The 22,617-nt window shown below is 40.1% G+C and overlaps 1 protein-coding gene across 1 annotated transcript in view; it reads left to right on the top strand.

Moving 5' to 3' along the window:
- Positions 1-22,617, top strand: part of LOC137284810 (neuronal acetylcholine receptor subunit alpha-10-like) — a 163,017-nt gene that overhangs the window by 75,792 nt on the left and 64,608 nt on the right. The gene's annotated exons all lie outside the window — the stretch shown is intronic.

The raw sequence follows: 22,617 nt of genomic DNA, 5'->3' as shown, positions 1-22,617 counted from the left end.
ACTAACCTCTCTGATAGGAAGTATGCCTACCCGTCTTAGACTGTGCCGTGAAGCTCAAGGAGACTTGATAAAATATTAAATTGTTACCTACACAACATGAAAAGGTCAGTTCACTTTCACAATACATTCAATTTTATCTGATTTGTTCTCGTTTAATAATATGAAATGCTTTAGCTATTCTCAATAATTTTGAACCATACTGTAGTGTCAGTATCTTATTATTCAGGACGGTAGGGGAAACATGTAATATTGTAACAGTACAAATCTTTTCCATAGTCTTCAGTGTACAAATGTATAATAAGCAGATGCGCTCAGAAGAAAAGTATCTAGACTGCTGTGGAGTGAGTGAGTGCGCCTGGTGTTACGTTGACAATATCCCTGTTACACCCCGTGGAGTGACACCAGAAATGGGCTTAACACATTGTGCCAGTCAAGGCATAGAATCGCATCGAGTTTATTTGCCAAACCAATAGGCTACCTCACAACGCCTAATCCACACTTGAGTTGTCACTAGATTGTACTTTTTCTTTGTGCACTTGTCCATATGATTCCGTAAGGTCATGCTATAGATGTGCGGATTGGGACAAGGACTTTCCTTTCTTTGCTGGCGGAACCCTTGAGTATTGGGCTCGACTTACAGACTGCGCTCATTATGATCCTCGATCGTTCATTACTGGTGCAGTATACTGGCATATTGGTGGTGTTGCATGTATTTAGTTCTATCATGTGTATCTGAATACTGTGTTTATGCTGTTTCATTCATCAGCAAGTTTGCACCAGGGCATCACGGCAGCACGTATATAAACACATCTATGGAAGTGGTATTAAGGATGACCAGCATTCCATGGTGTCTCGATATAGCGTAGCTGAAGTCATTCGGTTAACTGTCTGCAATCACACTGTCGCCATTGTATTTGGTCTCTACGATACGCACGTGCCTTTCTATAGACTTCCTCAAATCGAGATCTGTTGGCTCATCGTAGCGTCTTAAGACCCGGGACTGTGGTCTTTGGGTTCCCTCAGTCTGGCTTTGTGCCTTCTGTCTCAGACCAGATCTGTCCAATAGTCGGTGTCAACATGCGTTCTTTTTGGACCCTAGCGCCGGTTTCAACAGTCATAACCTAAAACCAATTGTTTTGGTTCAATATTCGTTGTCTTGGGACCAAATGGTCGTGTTCAACATATATGGCCTTGTAGCGAAATAGTCGGGTTCAACCCTCGTCGTCTTGGGACCCAAGCATTGGTTGCAGCATTCCTTCCTTGGACCAATGCATCGCCTTCAACATTGCTCTCTTGGGACCAACCATTCGGGTCCAGCTTTCATTTCCGTTGGATCTAGCAATCACACCCATTCTGTTCAGATGTTGTTGCCTCGATTAGATCCAACCTGAAACAAACTTGAAATATTTACTTCCCTTCTAGCATCCTTCTGTTATCACGAGCTGGTAAGGAACGTTCACTTGCAGTACTTACTACTGTGATGGCGAGCCGATTATGTGTCCACACACCGTTTTGTAAAACCAGTCTGATCACCATTAACTCTGCCCATCGTTCATTACAAGATGCCTGGGTCCGTAAGTTTTTGTACTGTCACTAAGTACAGATGCATTCTCAAAAACGCCATCAGCAGTTGCTAACATCCTTTGCGTAAGATGTTTTGAGTTCACCATCTTAAAAGCTTACTTCTCATTAAGCGCGGACTATTGGTATGTAGATATCTCCAGCGCCCCCGTCTGGCCTGACTGCATCTGCATGAGACAGCGCGGCGATAACAACATGTATATCACATGGAATGTGTTGCTCCCGAGGCGCAGTCACGACTCGACGGGGGATGATGGTCTGTGCTTCCGGGAGACGGAGTGGAACGCAAGTCGCACCTTCCGTTCAACTTCAATTGGATTACATTCCGAAATGGGCTGGAGGCAACTTGCAAAGTTTACCAAATCGTTTATTGTCCATTTGATGAAAGGTTGGGGAAAACAACCTCTGTGCTAGCAGATTAAGCCATTTCAGAAAGTGATTTTTTAGAACTTCAGTGGAGCCAATATTAATCCAGGGCATGCTCCGTGTGGTTGGTCCCAACGCATTTGAGGGGGAAGACGTTGGGGTGTGGTGATGAGACTATGTAAGGGGGACAAACCTGCCGGTTTGACTGGGGCTGCCCGAGCAATTCTAGTCACACATCACAAGCACATCTTGATCATCGCCACTCAACTTTTTCTTCTAATTTTGTGTAACTCGATTCAATCACTGGATGCTAATCCATCAATTTCCTGCAAACAGCACTCTGCTTTGCCCACTTTCCATTGTACTCTATAAAAACATGTTGGAATTAGGCAAGCCTGCATCAGTGGAGCTATATTTTTGAAAAGATATTTTTGTTGTTTTTTCTCATTAATTTTCAGCCATTGATTGAAACGATCTATACTAAGCGAAGAAAGCGTCAATCATACATTGAGTAAATCATCACTTTTTGAGGCCCCTAGTGAACGCCATTGCGAAAGGAAAAACGTGCAGCCAATGTTAGAATGGAGCTGCCGGATGTTAGGCTGCTGCTCTATAGATTGGGTTATTTTCTGCTCTCAGCAACGACAAACAGTTCTCGGTTGCAAGTGACAGTTTCAAACGGAGGTTGATATGCCAAGTGATCGTACAACAGTACTTGAATGGAGATACAAGTAGGTTGACAACGTACTGTTCTCACTGGTGGTCAGTCCTTCCAAGTGGAAATAGAACCACGCTAGTGGGAAGAAGAAATGTTGAATACAACATCTCTTTCTCTAACAGCAACAAATGAAACAACAGAGTGCAAGAGACAATGAGTAGAACTGACTTAAAACAGCAAGAAAATTAAAAGAGGGAATATTGAGAACAGTAAACGGACAGAAATAAAAAATGTGTAAATAGAAAAAGGAATTAGAAGACAGACTTTTCTCGACAACGAACGGCATTGCTAACAATAAACAATTAGAATTACATAATTGTTAGCAACGAACAGGAAGAAACAATAAGGAATACACAATTACGTAACCAAGAACAGCGGCTTATACCACAAACTTCATACATAGTTCGATTCGTCTAACAAGCATCATATAAAGCAACATGTTTGACAACAAGCAATATGTAGTGCAACATTTGTAACAACAAGCAATATGTAGTGCAACATTTGTAACAACAAGCAATATGTAGTGCAACATTTGTAACAACAAGCAATATGTAGTGCAACATTTGTAACAACAAGCAATATGTAGTGCAACATTTGTAACAACAAGCAATATGTAGTGCAACATTTGTAACAGCAAGCAATATGTAGTGCAGCATTTGTAACAACAAGCAATACGCAGTGCAACATTTGTAACAGCAAGCAATATGTAGTGCAGCATTTGTAACAACAAGCAATATGTAGTGCAACATTTGTAACAGCAAGCAACATGTATTGCAGCATTTGTAACAACAAGCAATATGTAGTGCAGCATTTGTAACAACAAGCAATATGTAGTGCAGCATTTGTAACAACAAGCAATACGCAGTGCAACATTTGTAACAGCAAGCAATATGTAGTGCAACATTTGTAACAGCAAGCAATATGTAGTGCAACATTTGTAACAACAAGCAATATGTAGTGCAACATTTGTAACAACAAGCAATATGTAGTGCAACATTTGTAACAGCAAGCAATATGTAGTGCAACATTTGTAACAACAAGCAATATGTAGTGCAACATTTGTAACAACAAGCAATATGTAGTACAACATTTGTAACAGCAAGCAATATGTAGTGCAACATTTTTGCAACAGCAAGCAATACGCAGTGCAACATTTGTAACAGCAATTAATATGTAGTGCAACATTTGCAACAGCAATTAATATGTAGTGCAACATTTGTAACAGCAAGCAATACGCAGTGCAACATTTGTAACAGCAAGCAATATGTAGTGCAACATTTGTAACAACAAGCAATATGTAGTGCAACATTTGTAACAACAAGCAATATGTAGTGCAACATTTGTAACAGCAAGCAATGTGTAGTGCAACATTTGTAACAGCAATTAATATGTATTGCAGCATTTGTAACAACAAGCAATATGTAGTGCAACATTTGTAACAGCAAGCAATATGTAGTGCAACATTTGCAAAAGGAATTAATATGTATTGCAGCATTTGTAACAACAAGCAATGTGTAGTGCAACATTTGTAACAGCAAGCAATATGTAGTGCAACATTTGTAACAGCAATTAATATGTATTGCAGCATTTGTAACAACAAGCAATATGTAGTGCAACATTTGTAACAACAAGCGAAATGTAGTGCAACATTTGTAACAGCAAGCAATATGTAGTGCAACATTTGTAACAGCAATTAATATGTATTGCAGCATTTGTAACAACAAGCAATATGTAGTGCAACATTTGTAACAGCAATTAATATGTGTTGCAGCATTTGTAACAACAAGCAATATGTAGTGCAACATTTGTAACAACAAGCAATATGTAGTGCAACATTTGTAACAGCAAGCAATATGTAGTGCAGCATTTGTAACAACAAGCAATATGTAGTGCAACATTTGTAACAACAAGCAATATGTAGTGCAACATTTGTAACAGCAAGCAATATGTAGTGCAACATTTGTAACAGCAAGCAATACGCAGTGCAACATTTGTAACAGCAATTGATATGTAGTGCAACATTTGCAACAGCAATTAATATGTAGTGCAACATTTGTAACAGCAAGCAATACGCAGTGCAACATTTGTAACAGCAAGCAATATGTAGTGCAACATTTGTAACAACAAGCAATATGTAGTGCAACATTTGTAACAACAAGCAATATGTAGTGCAACATTTGTAACAGCAAGCAATGTGTAGTGCAACATTTGTAACAGCAATTAATATGTATTGCAGCATTTGTAACAACAAGCAATATGTAGTGCAACATTTGTAACAGCAAGCAATATGTAGTGCAACATTTGCAAAAGGAATTAATATGTATTGCAGCATTTGTAACAACAAGCAATATGTAGTGCAACATTTGTAACAACAAGCAATATGTAGTGCAACATTTGTAACAACAAGCAATATGTAGTGCAACATTTGTAACAGCAAGCAATGTGTAGTGCAACATTTGTAACAGCAATTAATATGTATTGCAGCATTTGTAACAACAAGCAATATGTAGTGCAACATTTGTAACAGCAAGCAATATGTAGTGCAACATTTGTAAAAGGAATTAATATGTATTGCAGCATTTGTAACAACAAGCAATATGTAGTGCAACATTTGTAACAGCAAGCAATATCTAGTGCAACATTTGTAACAGCAATTAATATGTATTGCAGCATTTGCAACAACAAGCAATATCTAGTGCAACATTTGTAACAGCAAGCAATATGTAGTGCAACATTTGTAACAGCAAGCAATATGTAGTGCAACATTTGTAACAGCAATTAATATGTATTGCAGCATTTGTAACAACAAGCAATATGTAGTGCAACATTTGTAACAGCAAGCAATATGTAGTGCAACATTTGTAACAGCAATTAATATCTATTGCAGCATTTGTAACAACAAGCAATATGTAGTGCAACATTTGTAACAGCAAGCAATATGTAGTGCAGCATTTGTAACAACAAGCAATACGCAGTGCAACATTTGTAACAGCAAGCAATATGTAGTGCAGCATTTGTAACAACAAGCAATATGTAGTGCAGCATTTGTAGCAACAAGCAATATGTAGTGCAGCATTTGTAACAACAAGCAATACGCAGTGCAACATTTGTAACAGCAAGCAATATGTAGTGCAACATTTGTAACAGCAAGCAATATGTAGTGCAACATTTGTAACAACAAGCAATATGTAGTGCAACATTTGTAACAACAAGCAATATGTAGTGCAACATTTGTAACAGCAAGCAATATGTAGTGCAACATTTGTAACAACAAGCAATATGTAGTGCAACATTTGTAACAACAAGCAATATGTAGTACAACATTTGTAACAGCAAGCAATATGTAGTGCAACATTTTTGCAACAGCAAGCAATACGCAGTGCAACATTTGTAACAGCAAGCAATATGTAGTGCAACATTTGCAAAAGGAATTAATATGTATTGCAGCATTTGTAACAACAAGCAATATGTAGTGCAACATTTGTAACAACAAGCAATATGTAGTGCAACATTTGTAACAACAAGCAATATGTAGTGCAACATTTGTAACAGCAAGCAATGTGTAGTGCAACATTTGTAACAGCAATTAATATGTATTGCAGCATTTGTAACAACAAGCAATATGTAGTGCAACATTTGTAACAGCAAGCAATATGTAGTGCAACATTTGTAAAAGGAATTAATATGTATTGCAGCATTTGTAACAACAAGCAATATGTAGTGCAACATTTGTAACAGCAAGCAATATCTAGTGCAACATTTGTAACAGCAATTAATATGTATTGCAGCATTTGCAACAACAAGCAATATCTAGTGCAACATTTGTAACAGCAAGCAATATGTAGTGCAACATTTGTAACAGCAAGCAATATGTAGTGCAACATTTGTAACAGCAATTAATATGTATTGCAGCATTTGTAACAACAAGCAATATGTAGTGCAACATTTGTAACAGCAAGCAATATGTAGTGCAACATTTGTAACAGCAATTAATATGTATTGCAGCATTTGTAACAACAAGCAATATGTAGTGCAACATTTGTAACAGCAAGCAATATGTAGTGCAGCATTTGTAACAACAAGCAATACGCAGTGCAACATTTGTAACAGCAAGCAATATGTAGTGCAGCATTTGTAACAACAAGCAATATGTAGTGCAACATTTGTAACAGCAAGCAACATGTATTGCAGCATTTGTAACAACAAGCAATATGTAGTGCAGCATTTGTAACAACAAGCAATATGTAGTGCAGCATTTGTAACAACAAGCAATACGCAGTGCAACATTTGTAACAGCAAGCAATATGTAGTGCAACATTTGTAACAGCAAGCAATATGTATTGCAACATTTGTAACAACAAGCAATATGTAGTGCAACATTTGTAACAACAAGCAATATGTAGTGCAACATTTGTAACAGCAAGCAATATGTAGTGCAACATTTGTAACAACAAGCAATATGTAGTGCAACATTTGTAACAACAAGCAATATGTAGTACAACATTTGTAACAGCAAGCAATATGTAGTGCAACATTTTTGCAACAGCAAGCAATACGCAGTGCAACATTTGTAACAGCAATTAATATGTAGTGCAACATTTGCAACAGCAATTAATTTGTAGTGCAACATTTGTAACAGCAAGCAATACGCAGTGCAACATTTGTAACAGCAAGCAATATGTAGTGCAACATTTGTAACAACAAGCAATATGTAGTGCAACATTTGTAACAACAAGCAATATGTAGTGCAACATTTGTAACAGCAAGCAATGTGTAGTGCAACATTTGTAACAGCAATTAATATGTATTGCAGCATTTGTAACAACAAGCAATATGTAGTGCAACATTTGTAACAGCAAGCAATATGTAGTGCAACATTTGCAAAAGGAATTAATATGTATTGCAGCATTTGTAACAACAAGCAATGTGTAGTGCAACATTTGTAACAGCAAGCAATATGTAGTGCAACATTTGTAACAGCAATTAATATGTATTGCAGCATTTGTAACAACAAGCAATATGTAGTGCAACATTTGTAACAACAAGCGAAATGTAGTGCAACATTTGTAACAGCAAGCAACATGTAGTGCAACATTTGTAACAGCAATTAATATGTATTGCAGCATTTGTAACAACAAGCAATATGTAGTGCAACATTTGTAACAGCAATTAATATGTGTTGCAGCATTTGTAACAACAAGCAATATGTAGTGCAACATTTGTAACAACAAGCAATATGTAGTGCAACATTTGTAACAGCAAGCAATATGTAGTGCAGCATTTGTAACAACAAGCAATATGTAGTGCAACATTTGTAACAACAAGCAATATGTAGTGCAACATTTGTAACAGCAAGCAATATGTAGTGCAACATTTGTAACAGCAAGCAATACGCAGTGCAACATTTGTAACAGCAATTGATATGTAGTGCAACATTTGCAACAGCAATTAATATGTAGTGCAACATTTGTAACAGCAAGCAATACGCAGTGCAACATTTGTAACAGCAAGCAATATGTAGTGCAACATTTGTAACAACAAGCAATATGTAGTGCAACATTTGTAACAACAAGCAATATGTAGTGCAACATTTGTAACAGCAAGCAATGTGTAGTGCAACATTTGTAACAGCAATTAATATGTATTGCAGCATTTGTAACAACAAGCAATATGTAGTGCAACATTTGTAACAGCAAGCAATATGTAGTGCAACATTTGCAAAAGGAATTAATATGTATTGCAGCATTTGTAACAACAAGCAATATGTAGTGCAACATTTGTAACAACAAGCAATATGTAGTGCAACATTTGTAACAACAAGCAATATGTAGTGCAACATTTGTAACAGCAAGCAATGTGTAGTGCAACATTTGTAACAGCAATTAATATGTATTGCAGCATTTGTAACAACAAGCAATATGTAGTGCAACATTTGTAACAGCAAGCAATATGTAGTGCAACATTTGTAAAAGGAATTAATATGTATTGCAGCATTTGTAACAACAAGCAATATGTAGTGCAACATTTGTAACAGCAAGCAATATCTAGTGCAACATTTGTAACAGCAATTAATATGTATTGCAGCATTTGCAACAACAAGCAATATCTAGTGCAACATTTGTAACAGCAAGCAATATGTAGTGCAACATTTGTAACAGCAAGCAATATGTAGTGCAACATTTGTAACAGCAATTAATATGTATTGCAGCATTTGTAACAACAAGCAATATGTAGTGCAACATTTGTAACAGCAAGCAATATGTAGTGCAACATTTGTAACAGCAATTAATATGTATTGCAGCATTTGTAACAGCAAGCAATACGCAGTGCAACATTTGTAACAGCAATTAATATGTATTGCAGCATTTGTAACAACAAGCAATATGTAGTGCAACATTTGTAACAGCAAGCAATACGCAGTGCAACATTTGTAACAGCAATTAATATGTATTGCAGCATTTGTAACAACAAGCAATATGTAGTGCAACATTTGTAGCAGCAAGCAATATGTAGTGCAACATTTGTAACAGCAATTAATATGTATTGCAGCATTTGTAACAGCAAGCAATATGTAGTGCAACATTTGTAACAGCAAGCAATACGCAGTGCAACATTTGTAACAGCAATTAATATGTATTGCAGCATTTGTAACAACAAGCAATATGTAGTGCAACATTTGTAACAGCAAGCAATACGCAGTGCAACATTTGTAGCAGCAATTAATATGTATTGCAGCATTTGTAACAACAAGCAATATGTAGTGCAACATTTGTAACAACAGGCAATAGGTAGTGCAACATTTATAACAGCAAGCAATATGTAGAGTACCCTTTGTTAGAGCAAGCAATATGTGTTGCAACATTTGTAACAGCAAGCAATATGTAGTGCAGCATTTGTAACAGCAAGTAATACGTGGTGCAGAATTTGTTAGAGCACGCAATATGTTGTGCAACATTTGTAACAGCAAGCAATATGTAGTGCAGCATTTGTAACAACAAGCAATACGTTGTGCAGCATTTGTTAGAGCAAGCAATATATTGTGCAACATTTCTACCAGTAAGTCATATGTAGTGCATTCCAAACGATACGCTATATGTAGTGTCACACTTCCCAAACCGCGCACCATGTAACGCGTCATTTTTAACATTTATAACCCTAAAGTGAAGGAAATGATATTGTTAACAATTTAAAAGCTATGAATAAAAACTATTCCTGGCATAAACATGTAACCAATATCGCCATCGGACACACATAGTAAGTGTATGCCAGTTTATGTTTGACTATCACAATGTAAAACGTCATGTTCATCTGGTAATGTACATAGAGGCGATCTGTTAACAGCCTTCAGAATTCCACTCCAAAGCGTCGTAGTGTAAATACACAGGTGACGTCTTGTGTATGGTCCGGTGACCTTTAGTTCAATGAATGCAATAGACAACTTATCAGTAGACCCCTCAGTGCTGTAATGCTTGTCTGCAGACATCCCACTTCTCCTGGACGTGATCGGGGATATCCTGTGTCGCCCGTACAAGGGTCACTTAATGGGCCACTAGCTCCAGACAGGTTTATGTTGTGGGACAAGTCGACTTAAGACACTCCTAATAGTCTATCCGGCTCGAGACACCCTCTGTCGTAGATGCAACTTCAGACGCCCCTAGGTGTACACGCCACTGTAGACACCTGATTGTATTGGAAGCTGTTGAAACCGGCATCTGTCCAATCCGGTAAGTTGTCAACATCAGGGTAAAATCTCAGTCCCGTCTGAGACTTGTACATTTATCATCAGCTCTACAATCTGGCACATTGTTTAAACTGGACTATTTATTCAGTCCCGATGAATGCCGGTTTAGACAGCTTCCACTGTTCATCCTTCTCTTGGACACCTCCTTGTGCTGCAGGCAGCTTTTAACACATCATTGTAGTATATCGATCTCTAGATATTTCCATATCTTCCAGGCAGTCTCAGACACCTGATTGTAGTATGTCCTTCTCAGGACTCCTCCTTGTCCTGCAGATAGCTTTAGACACCTCCTTGAAGCATATCCTTCTCAGGACACCTATATATTTGTCCTGTATGCAGTTTGAGGCACCTCTTAGTAGTATATCCTTCAGTAGATACCTCCCGTCCTGCAGGCAATGTTATACACTTCATTGTGTCATATCCTTCTCCGGACAACCCGTTGTCCTGCAGGCAGCGTTAGACACATGATTGTAGTATATTATACGTTGAACACCTTGTCCTGCAGGCAACCTTAGGCATCTCATTGTATTATTTTCTTCTCAGGACACCTACTTGTCCTGCAGGCAGCCTTAGGCACCCCATTGCAGTATATCCTATTCTGGATATCTCCTTGTCAAGCAGGCAACTTTTAACACTCCCTGGTAGAATTTTCCTTTCTAGACACCTCCTTGTGGTTTAATCTTCACTAGACATGTTCATTGCTGTTTGCTTGTTGTTTCAACACAGCACTTTGAGCAATAAGAAGACGTCGGTAAATAATTAAGTCTGGACCAGTCAATTCAGTAATTGGCATCATAAGCAAAGACTCACGCAACTACGACAGGTTGTGTATTCACCAATGAACCGAGCTTGACCACCCTGCCTATTTTGTAGTCTCTCATGAGGACTCCATGTAAAATATCCTGCATTGGTGTATCCTAGTCTCACCTGTCTGTGGTATATCCGATTTTCAGTCACGTGTCTGTGGTATACCCGACTCCTTGTCACCTGCCTATAGTATGTAGTACTCTCAGTCACCCGTCAGTGGTATATCTTACTCAACTGTCAGTGGTAGATGTATACACCTGTTTCTATTATATCCGATTCTAGACGACTGTCTGTGGTATATCCAACTCTAGTCACCTCTCTGTGGTATATCCGAATTTAGTCGACTGCCTGTGGTATATTCCACTCTTACTCACCTGGGCCTACATTGCCGAACCTTAGCGTTAAGATAGTCGTACGTTCCATGTACAAACATTAACTTACGACTATCTTAGCGCTTCGAAAATCAAGGCCTTATCTGTGAAATATCCGACCACAGTCGACTGCCTGTGGTACATCCGACTCTAACCAACTCGTTTTGGTATATCCGGTTCTGGTAATCTTAATGTGGTATATCCGACACCTGTCATGGATGACCCTATGGAACTGTTGGTTGTGGACACGATACACCTGACATCTTTCTGTAGTGCATTCGGATTAGCTGATTCCAAATATTTTTTATATATTTGGAACAGACGGCTATAGACACCTTCAAGGAGAATTGGGACCCCAGACACTCACCGGATTTGTATATCGACACTAACATACATTCCGTTTATCGAGACTAGACGAGGCTAGATATATTCTTCTTGCTTTATATCTGGTGTCTCTCTGGTATGTAGGAGCCAGCAGTACATATCTTCCCTGCAAAATAGTACTACAAGAATATCAGGTTTCCTGTTGTATATAAACCACGGCGTCAGCCACCACTCTTTAGAAGATAATATATAAGACACCATATGTACTAGATGAAATATTAGACGTCATATGTAACAGATGGATTTTAGACACAATCTATAATCAATTAAATATTAGACACCTATCAGTAGTATATGATATATTAAACACCCGCAATAATACATGAAATATCAGACATCGTCTGTAGTAATGAAATATTATACACCGTCTGTAGTAGATGAGAAATCAGACACTCATTGTAGTAGATGACAAATCAGACATCCCTAGAGTCGATGACAAATCAGACACCATTACAGTAGATGACAAATCAGACACCCATTGTAGTAGCTGACAAATCAGACACCCCCTGTAGTGGATGACAAATCAGGCACCATTACAGTAGATTACAAATCAGACACCCGTTGTAGTAAATGACAAATCAGACACCATTACAGTAAATGACAAATCAGACACCCATTGTAGTAGCTGACAAATCAGACACCCCCTGTAGTGGATGACAAATCAGGCACCATTACAGTAGATTACAAATCAGACACCCTTTGTAGTAAAGGACAAATCAGACACCCATTGTAGTAGCTGACAAATCAGACCCCCCCTGTAGTGGATGACAAATCAGACACCCTCTGTAATATATTCACGATACACAAAGACATCTCCCCTGTTCTACTTGCAGGACTGCAGGTTTCAGCACCTCCTTCACTTTAATATAGAGTTTGGCATCAGTTGCAATGAAAATAATTTGCTGATATTTAGGATGCCGTACATTGGAAGAATGTTTGTGTGGCTTCAGTGGACTCAGCATCAATGTTGTGCGTGTACTGGCCCTGTGTCTGGCTTCTCGGATTGTGCTTCTATACCGACCTGCCAACACAGTTCACGTAGTAATAACACACCATTCATGACTTCCCCAATAAGATCTAGCCGTGCCAAGTGTGCAATTTTGGAATGTGCGCAAGATTTTATGGAGCTAGCAAATTTGCTTTAGCCTAAAAAGACACGTTTAATGTTTGCACGGCGAAATTTTGATAATTCACAAATTGAAAAAAGATATTGCTTGTCCCCTGGTGTATGGTAGATGTGAGTAAGCGGGACAAACGCAGGTGATTGTCTTAGTGACTACCCTTTGTGATTATCGAAAGTCCAGCCAGTTTCATCAGCGTTGTGTGTGATATATACTCTGATTGAAGTGCATTTTCGTAATATCCCCAACTGGCAGAAGCACCCCTCGCTTCCCCCCGTTCTACTCAATCGATCGTTGACTGTGCTTCTTCTGATTCTCGGGGGACTCCTGGAAGTACAGACCCACTGGTTCTAACCTAACCGCCGCTTAATGGATTTGTAAAGCATCGACGTTTGTGCATTAGGGGGACTTAGTGGAAACAATTTGAAAATAGCGGCTTTCAATTAAAGATGGCCGATTCTTATGTGCTTGAACATTTGTCGTTCCTACTAGGTGAGACGAACGCACAGAAAAGTCATGGGCTCTATTAAATAGCGGGAAACGAGAAGATGGATGTCGGATAGTTCAGCAAACAAACTACAACGTGTGACGTAAACTCGTTAAAAAAACAATGGGGAGCATGGTCTCAGATCGCTGTCACAACGCTACTCAGAGTATGGGAGCATGCTGGCAAGTTGCTATTCACAGCTTCGAATCACAGCTTTTCAGAGTCAGGTAGCTAAAGCTCAGCTATTCAGAGCCAGGTAGCTAAAACACAGCTATTCAGAGCCAGGTGGCTGTAACAAAGCTAATCCGATACAGATCGCTGAAATACAGCTACTTAAGAGTCAGGGAACATGCTATATACACAGCTAATCCTATACAGATCGCTGAAATACAGGTAGTAAAGAGCCAGGGAACATGCTGGCTGGATGTTACTCAGAGTCAGGTCGCTAAACCACTACTATTCAGCGTCAGCTCGCTGAAATACAGCTACTTATGAGTCAAGAAACAAGCTGGCTGGACACTATTCAGATAGAAGTCGCTATAACACAGCCATTTAGAGCCAGGTCGCTGAAACGTCGCTGAAACTGCGCTGCAACAGTAATGCAGAGTCCGGGAATATGATAACAGATCACTTTACAATAATGCAGAGTAAGGCTGCATGATAACAGGTCGCTATTTCACAGCTGTATAGAGTCAGTGAGTTAAATATCATAGCCAGGCTGCTCCAACACAACTCTACAGAGCAGGGACCATGATACCTGGTGGAAATTGCCTGAACCTTTAACACGCATTATATCTGACCTTACAAATCTTAAATGTAATATATGGTACAATCTGGTAATTATCCTACAGTTTGCATTAATATACATTGGGTACGTTCATTTAGGGCCAGCGGACAGGTACCAGCTAAACAGAAACAGCATCAGTACTGGCAGATGTAAGTCTTTACAATTCTTCCAAGCGTATACATGCCACGCAGGTTTCATCAGCGTCTGAGATCACTGTCGCAATATACGAAGCAGTAGTTAAGACAGTTAAGAGTGTTCGGAGCTTTGAGGTCGTCTCTTGATTTAAGATTTCAATCTAGGGGAATTGACAGTTTATCGAGTCATTTATTTTCCATTTCACACGTCAGCAAATTCTGAAGTGATAAAAATGAAAAGCTGCTGACACTTCTGCTTCGGTAGTAACCCATACCTCACGTCTCAAGTAAACGATCTCACTCCACTCTGCTTCGATCGTTTTCCAGAACTCAAGTCTCACGTAAACGACCTCATTCCACTCTGCTCCTGTATAATCCAATACCTCAAGTCTCAAGTAAACGACCTCACTTCACTCTGCTCCTGTACAATCCAATACCTAATGCGTGACGTAAACGACCTCACTCACTCTGCTCCTGAACTTGACTCCAGTCTCAAGTAAACGACTTTACACTACTCTGCCCCTGTACGATGCAATACTTCATTCCTGAAGTAAACGATCTCACGCCACTGTGCTCCTGTGTAATCCAACTGCTCAAGTCTCAAGTAAACGACGTCACTCATCTAAATTTATTTGTGTGTGAACCATGATTAAAGCTTCTTTCCTGAACGCTTGAGCGCTTAAACCTTTGTCTCTAAACCAAGGGTTCAGTTTGTGATGTCCCCTTCTGGTGTCTCCTTCTGTGATAACGCTGGAATATTGCTAAACGTGGTTTAAACCAACACTCACTCACTAAACGGTGAATTGGCCTGACCTCTGAAGGTGTCAGCTCACTTCATTAATTTTCAGAAATGATTCATGCTTAAATCCTGGACGTTTGAGCTCATTCACTTGTGTGTGAAGCTCATTCCTCTGTGTTGGGAGGCAGGGCTACAACTCTCATGAACCTATTAGCCCACTCATTCCTGTCTCTGGGCGATACATACGTAATTCCAAAACCTGTTAGCTCAATCTGTTCTGACTGACAGTGTTTTTTACTCGTGATCGTGTGATCTCATTCCTTTGTATATCTGACTTTTGGTCCATGACGTAGGAGCCGATTCCTCGGTGATGTGTCAATCGGATGGTAAATCACGCCACTGATCCCGTGGGTTCACTCCTTTTTGCCAACACGCTGGTCCATACCTAATGCTTGAACGTGGGAGCTCCTTCCGTTTGACCGACTCTACTCCATACATTCTGTTCTTGTGTGGTCATCACATTGCGTCTGTTTACGATTGCCTAGACCTCCTGTCTGAACATGTAAGGTCATCACATTGCGTCTGTTTACGATGTCCAGACCTCATGTCTGAACGTGTGAGCTCATCCCATTGTGTCTTCTTGCGGTGGTCCAGACCCCCTGTCTGAACATGTAGGGTCATTCCTTTTGGTCTCTTTACGATGGTCCAGACCCATATCTGAACATGTAGGGTCATTCCTTCGTCTCTGAACAATGGTCCAAAGGAAAATGCCTTATATTAGTCTTTGCTTCATGTGGACGGTTTGTAAACAACCCATAATTCTAACGGTTATGTTGAATGTTCACTATTGGCTGTTCTGACTGACATGATGGTGATGCTGCTGATGTATCCCTTGTCATCTAGGAATTAAAACGATCGCCAGTTTCTCGATATCTGGATCATATATCAGTACATCGTTGACATTCCACCCAGTAGCTGAACACTTCATACTTTCTTTTCAAATGCAGTGTCTTCACATGATTATGGGAATTAAAGGATGCATTATCAATATAGAAAGGTACGACATTCCCAGGGTGTCGGAATTGTTGACATATGCATGATCACGTTTTTTGTCTCAAAACCCTGCATCATATCGGTTTCCTTTAAGATCGTCACATTTCACTTATTCCTTGCTAAATAACGCAATACTTCAAATACTGACTGTTCACAGTTTGTAGTATTGACTGTGAAATTAGTCTATGCATCATAGGTTGACTATTTACAATAGGAGTATTTCGTAGAGAGTTACTCCATACTTCACAGACTGGCTATTCACATTAGGAGTATTGAATACTGAGTGATAAATATGTGCATACTTGCCATTCGCTGTAGGTGAATAGGATACTGAATTACACCAAACTGCCTAACCCTAATTATATTGTAGGATAGAGCATATGGGAAATATGTGCCCAGAAGCATAAAGAATGAGGTTTCATGTATTTAGTCCAGGTCTTATTTGTAACTATACATTCACCAGTTTTAACAATGTAGGTTAAAATTAGTGCAACAATCCAGAAGTGCAAGTCTTTAACAACACACGTCCTTGTGTAGATATAACTTGCAGAGTTAGTTGTGCTGTCGATGACAATATGTCGTAATGTCTTCACACAGAATGGCTGGGTGTTTGATAAGTATGTTCTGCTGTTAACAATACAGGTTTAACGGTTAAGAACACATTCCCCGTGTGTGTGTTATGTCCCTTGCAGAGCTAGCAGTTTTGACACAACATATGTATGTTATAAAAAATGTTGCGAATAACCATCAAGCTTCGAAAAATACATGCCCCGAATAGTGTACGCCTCCAGCCTAGGTGAGAGACATTCTGTCATGATCTACAGATATTATGTTATTTCCCTGAGGATTCTAACATTCCTTATAGTCACAGTGCAAATGAATGAAATATCAGCCTGTACAGAATAGTGGCGACTCCTACAACCAGATGGTGTAATGAACTGTGTATGTATTGTTCTCTGTAATGAAGTGTCGCAACGTCATATTTGTTCCTGACCAACCAGCTTTGTGAAACATGCACTTTATGGAAATGTTATTTCAGTTGATCATTCCAACATAAAGGTTAATAGTTCGTCATGAACCTTTCCCTGTGTTAGAAGACTTATCCCAGATATAAAAGTTTCCAATGCTGTGCCCCAGGCTTGTCAACCACCATCGTGTCTATAAACTGGACATTGATTTAATAGATATGACCTGTCTTTATAATCCGACCATATGAACGTTGGGATGTATTTAATCTCTCTGTACAAAGGCGGATATGCTGGCTTGTCGCTGTGTATGCCTGCCCCCATGAATTGTTACATCACCAGCTGAAAATGAGGAAGTTGCCTTTGCGTGTTTACGGATTAGCTACAGTGGCTTTAGTTAATTGGATATGTTAATTATTCAGTCAGTTCACATCTATATTGAGGTGATGAAGTGCAACGGTTTATCAACGTCTGTGATCACGGCATCTGGTCATTAAGGGCATCAACCATGATATTATTGTGACCAGTCAGTATTCATGGCCATCCCTTATGTATGGACTGATGTCATCTTGTCTCATGGAGGAGAATCACTACAGAACTGATGTAGTCATTGCTTGGTCCGCCTTTCTTAGGTTGCTGTTCTCTCTGCCGCTTAGTCCCGTCCTCTGTTATATTTCAGTCTTCTTCCTTCCTCGTCTTTGCGGTCGTTCTTACACACTTTCCCATCTCCTTTCATTGCTTGTCTTTTACTACCTCGTTCGTCGTCTTTAATGTCCTCTTTTCCACATTCAACGCTTTTTCCATCTCTCCTATTCAGCGCTGTTCAAATAGTTACATCTAAATACGTGCCTTTGACATGACGAAAGTCTTTTAACCGGGATTATAGCACCCCTAACCCTCAGCACTGTCTTTCCCTTCCTGGCTTTATTGGGCGAGACCTTAATCTCCAGTGCACGCAATCACACACGCACTTCCAACCAAGGATGGATATCCTGTAACACCTGGCGCTTCTCAGGTGTTTTCCATCTGGCGATTTTGTAATATACCTCTTCTCAAGCAGCTCTTGGACTACTTCCCTTTATCGTTCCCTTGGACGACTTTCCTGTGTCATTATCTATTTTCAAACTCTAAAACCCTTCGCGAGTTTATTGTACCCTGGCGTCTTCTCAAACTCAAACAATCCCTCGCGAGTTGCATGTACCTTTTCCTCTTCTTAAACTCAAACAATCCCTCGAGACTTTCTTGTACCCTTCCCGCTTCTCAAACTCAAAAACCCCCGCGTCTTTTTTGTACCCTTATCCTCTTCTCAACCTCGTGCAAAACCTCGCGAGTTTTGTGTACCCTTCCCTCTTCGTGACTTCTTACAATCACAGACATTTCCTTAGCTTTTCCTCGTCCGACCCCGGGCTATTTTTCTGTACAACCATCTCGTTTCCAACGTTCACAATCCCTGACTACCTTCTTACCTCTTCTCAAGCGATTACCACACCAACTGTCATTTAACCCCCATTTCACCAGTACCATACATCAGCTAAAGGTACATTGAGAATGAGTGTTATTTTGGTGTGTATGATACATGTCAGGCACTTATAAAACATTTTGTAACCACACCTAGGGAGTGCATTGTGTTCATTTGTAATTCAGTTTGACGACGGAATGTTGCTCACATTCAATATTAGTGATTACATCTAGATTCTAATTATTTTGGGGTACATGTGAATTTACCTGTCGATCGGCATTAGGCATGGTCAAATCAAAGTTACCTATTACTGAAGTCTATGTACACTGTATGATGCGAGTCTAGTTCATCATTGCTCCATGGAACGAATGCTCTTGCCAGAAGATGTTAAACGGTTCTAAGACAGTTAAACAAATAAGCAACAACAAGAAGTGAGAATCTGTGCCCGTACTTAAAGCGTGCCATCATTAGCCGCTAATAATTATGGTGAAATTGACAATTCTGCCCCACCCCACCCCCACCCCCGCCACACACACACCACAAACAAACACACACACACACACACACACACACACGCACACATCACACACATACCACACACACACATCACACACCGACCACACACACGCACCACACACACTGACCACACACACATACGCACACCGCACGCACACATGTATCCAGACGGTTGCGTCTTCAGTTCTTTACTCCCTGCTATGTCGAAGTCAATTTTTATTTTCGTCTACTAACACAATATTCTTTGTCAGTTCGCACTCTCCATCGGATCAGTTATCTCATTCGTATCGTGTCTCAAATGCGTATCATCCCCCATTGGTCTATATCTGTCCTCTTGTCACACATGCGTTAGTTTCAATTCCTTTTCGCCCCTTTCTGTCAACCTGCTTCTGATTCACCTTTTCTCACAATCATCTCATCTTTTCTCATCAGTCGTTTGTTTTATGGCCGTCTTTTCAGTTATTTTAGCCCTTCACAGCTCTCTTTGTCAAGTTGGTACTTTTATTTATTCTCTCCTTTTTACGCATGTGTCTTTGTTCTTCCGATCTCTATCAAGACACCTTTTTTTGGCCTTTCACACAGTCGTCTCATTCCTTTTCTACCGATCTCTTTCCAGCTGCTTGTTTCCTTGTCGTCTTTTCACAAAAGCTGTGTGTTCCTCTTCCCCTCTCTTCGTCAAGTCGCATGTTTTATTGTCCTCTCTCTACACACATGTCAGTTCTTTTCTCAATCCCTGTAAGGTCGTGATTTTTTAGCCGTCTCTTCGCGAACTGTCTTAGCCATTTTCTCCTATGTTGGTTATTTTACTGTCGTCTTGTCACAAATGCTTCGTTGTCCATCTTCTCACTCTTCGTCATGTCGTTGTTTTATTGTAGTCTTTTCTCACATGAATCTCAGTTACCCTGCAGATAATGGCCTCAAGTTATAACAAGAGTCAGCCAGCTGGGGACTTTACTCTCTTCAGCATTCATCCTGTCCCCAACAGCATAGGAGGCTGCCCACTAAAGTAGAGGAAGATCGAACTGTTAATTGTCCATCGATCGGGGCGACAGACGGGAGTTTTTTTAGTGACTGGAGAAGTGTTTTGAATCCTCGAGTGATCCTCTGCCAATAGGACAACTTAATCACTGATCTTCGGGGCAGGTTCTCTTCCCGTCTGTGCAACGATGTGGACACCCGACACCGACGCGGCAGCTCAGGGTGTCCCACCATCATCCTCGGCAAATTTACACTCTTTCAAATCATTAAAGGAAGATGGAGCGTGCAATGGCTTCCGAAGTGTATGTTTACTCGGGGACAGTCAAACGCACCCCATTTGCACAAAGCGAAACCAAAGCGATTAAAAAGCAGTTGGTATTTTCGGCTTTGGTCTCTGGCGGTAGAATTCTTGATTGAAGCTGGATTAAGCCCATCTTGGTGTTGAAGGAACCGAGCCCTTCTGCCTCCGAATTACCCCAGTAATTAAGACCCCGATTCCCAGTTTAAGACATTGATAGGACTAAAGACAGGCTAATATTTCCAATTCCTGCTTCTGTTTGCTGCCGGCGTCTTTACTAGACGGAAAGTAGCCCAGCCAACGTACGGAAGATAGACCACGTGACCTTCTTGTTTGGATTCGAATCAGATCCGCCTTCCTTGAAAGCAGGCAGCCTTTTTTCTCGGGGTTTCCATTGAAGTCAAAGCATGCGATCAACTTTAGGCTGATCAGACTGTGATGAATAAAGGCATGGATGCTTAGGTTGAATAGTGTAGATATAATAGACGTCAAATGTGGCAATTCCCAATACACGCAGCAGCCACAAATAAAATCAAGGTTCAATTTTTTGGCATTACTGTCATTTATGACGTGGGTAACTTTGATGGGGTTATTGTGACAAATCGGAGGAGTAAATGAAATTGTAAAACGGAGATGGATGTTTTCTAGTAATATTAATGAGTTTAGGTTGTTTGCAGCAAGCTCCTTCTCAGAATTGATTGGACAGTTAAACTAGGGATATTCCTGGATGCATCTCATCACGGACTAATCATTATGCTTGGTACTCCCGCCATATTAGCCTGTGTTATTTCTTCCTGCTAGTATTTGCACCTCACAGTGCTGTTGGAGAGAGATTAACAGGCCTGATAAATGAAAACCAAATTTGAACTGGCATCCTACCAAAATAGCCGTGTGTCAGTCAGATGGCCGAGACGCCATTATAAGTGGATTAGGAACTACAAAGAGTCAAGCTGAGATTTAGGCTCTGCTTGCCACAATGTCGTATGAGTGGCCCTTTAACTCAATACTTGGCGTCTGTAAATACCACACCGTCCTCTCTCTCAACTTGCCTCCTCGCAAAGCTCGTGGAGAAAGCCTGCCATTGGACACGTCTTTCCACCAAAGTTAAACAGGCATCGAATACTGAAATGAAGCGCACTTGAATGTGCATTGGGTATTTGTTTGAAGATAGATTATTCACAAGAAAAGAATGTGTTAGTGTTTGGTTGGCTTTATCAGGATTTTCAAGATATTATTAATGCACCTTGATCAATAACCGGTTCTGTTTCATTCCCCGAGAACGCCTTGTGTGTTTTAGGTAAACATTGCACTTCGCTGAAAAGAACATGTAGCTACATACAATAATAGCACATCATAAGAAAGATGACTTGATATGCTACAGCAGTGTTTTACCTCCAACTAAAACTCCTCGACTTGAGCCAGCGAAGCAAACCAACAGTGATTCGTAAACTTTTTGATGTCAACCTTTGTGCAACGGTTGTCTTATGGGTAGGGAGGTCCCAAAGTTCCTGAAGTACAGATGAGAGAGAGGTCCTTTTCTAGTTCGACCAAGCCAAAATTACTGGCACCTAAGACATATAGCTGACGTGATAGTCCTAAGAGGCATTAGCGTTGCCGGCTTCCTCTGGAGGCACAGACGTCGTGACAGAGGCTGTGCAAGCAATGTGATTAATGATGCCATTGTTTCAACGTCTAGGACTTCATCCACCAAGATAAATCAGATAGCTAGAAACGAAGAGGGTTAGATGGTGTACTAAAGAGCTACAAATGCCGACAAGTTGACCTCCACCATCCTCAAGGGGTGTTCGTTACTCTTGTCCTCCAGCTATGGCAGGCGGAATGCAGCTAGGCGCTAATGGTTTGCTTTGATGTTGCACTCATGCATTTATCTTTTGTCTTTCTTTTCTTCTCACAAGATAGGGTTGGCAGTAATACTGTTGGAATTCTCTTTCGTGACCAACTGCAACAAAAAGTTATAATGCCAGATACAGTGAGCCTGCAAATGTCCTCACCTTTTTCTATACACAAATGTGTGCATCTTCAGTCAAAAGGTTTCACCACTGTAAAGCTTTTATTTCCTGCATTAACACACACCCACAGTACCGCTAATAC

This window comes from Haliotis asinina, chromosome 5, assembly GCF_037392515.1.
Source record: "Haliotis asinina isolate JCU_RB_2024 chromosome 5, JCU_Hal_asi_v2, whole genome shotgun sequence".
In the NCBI taxonomy this organism is placed as follows: Eukaryota; Metazoa; Mollusca; class Gastropoda; order Lepetellida; family Haliotidae; genus Haliotis; species Haliotis asinina.
The sequence above is the reverse complement of the archived record's forward strand: the minus strand, read 5'-3'. Positions and strand labels throughout refer to the sequence as shown.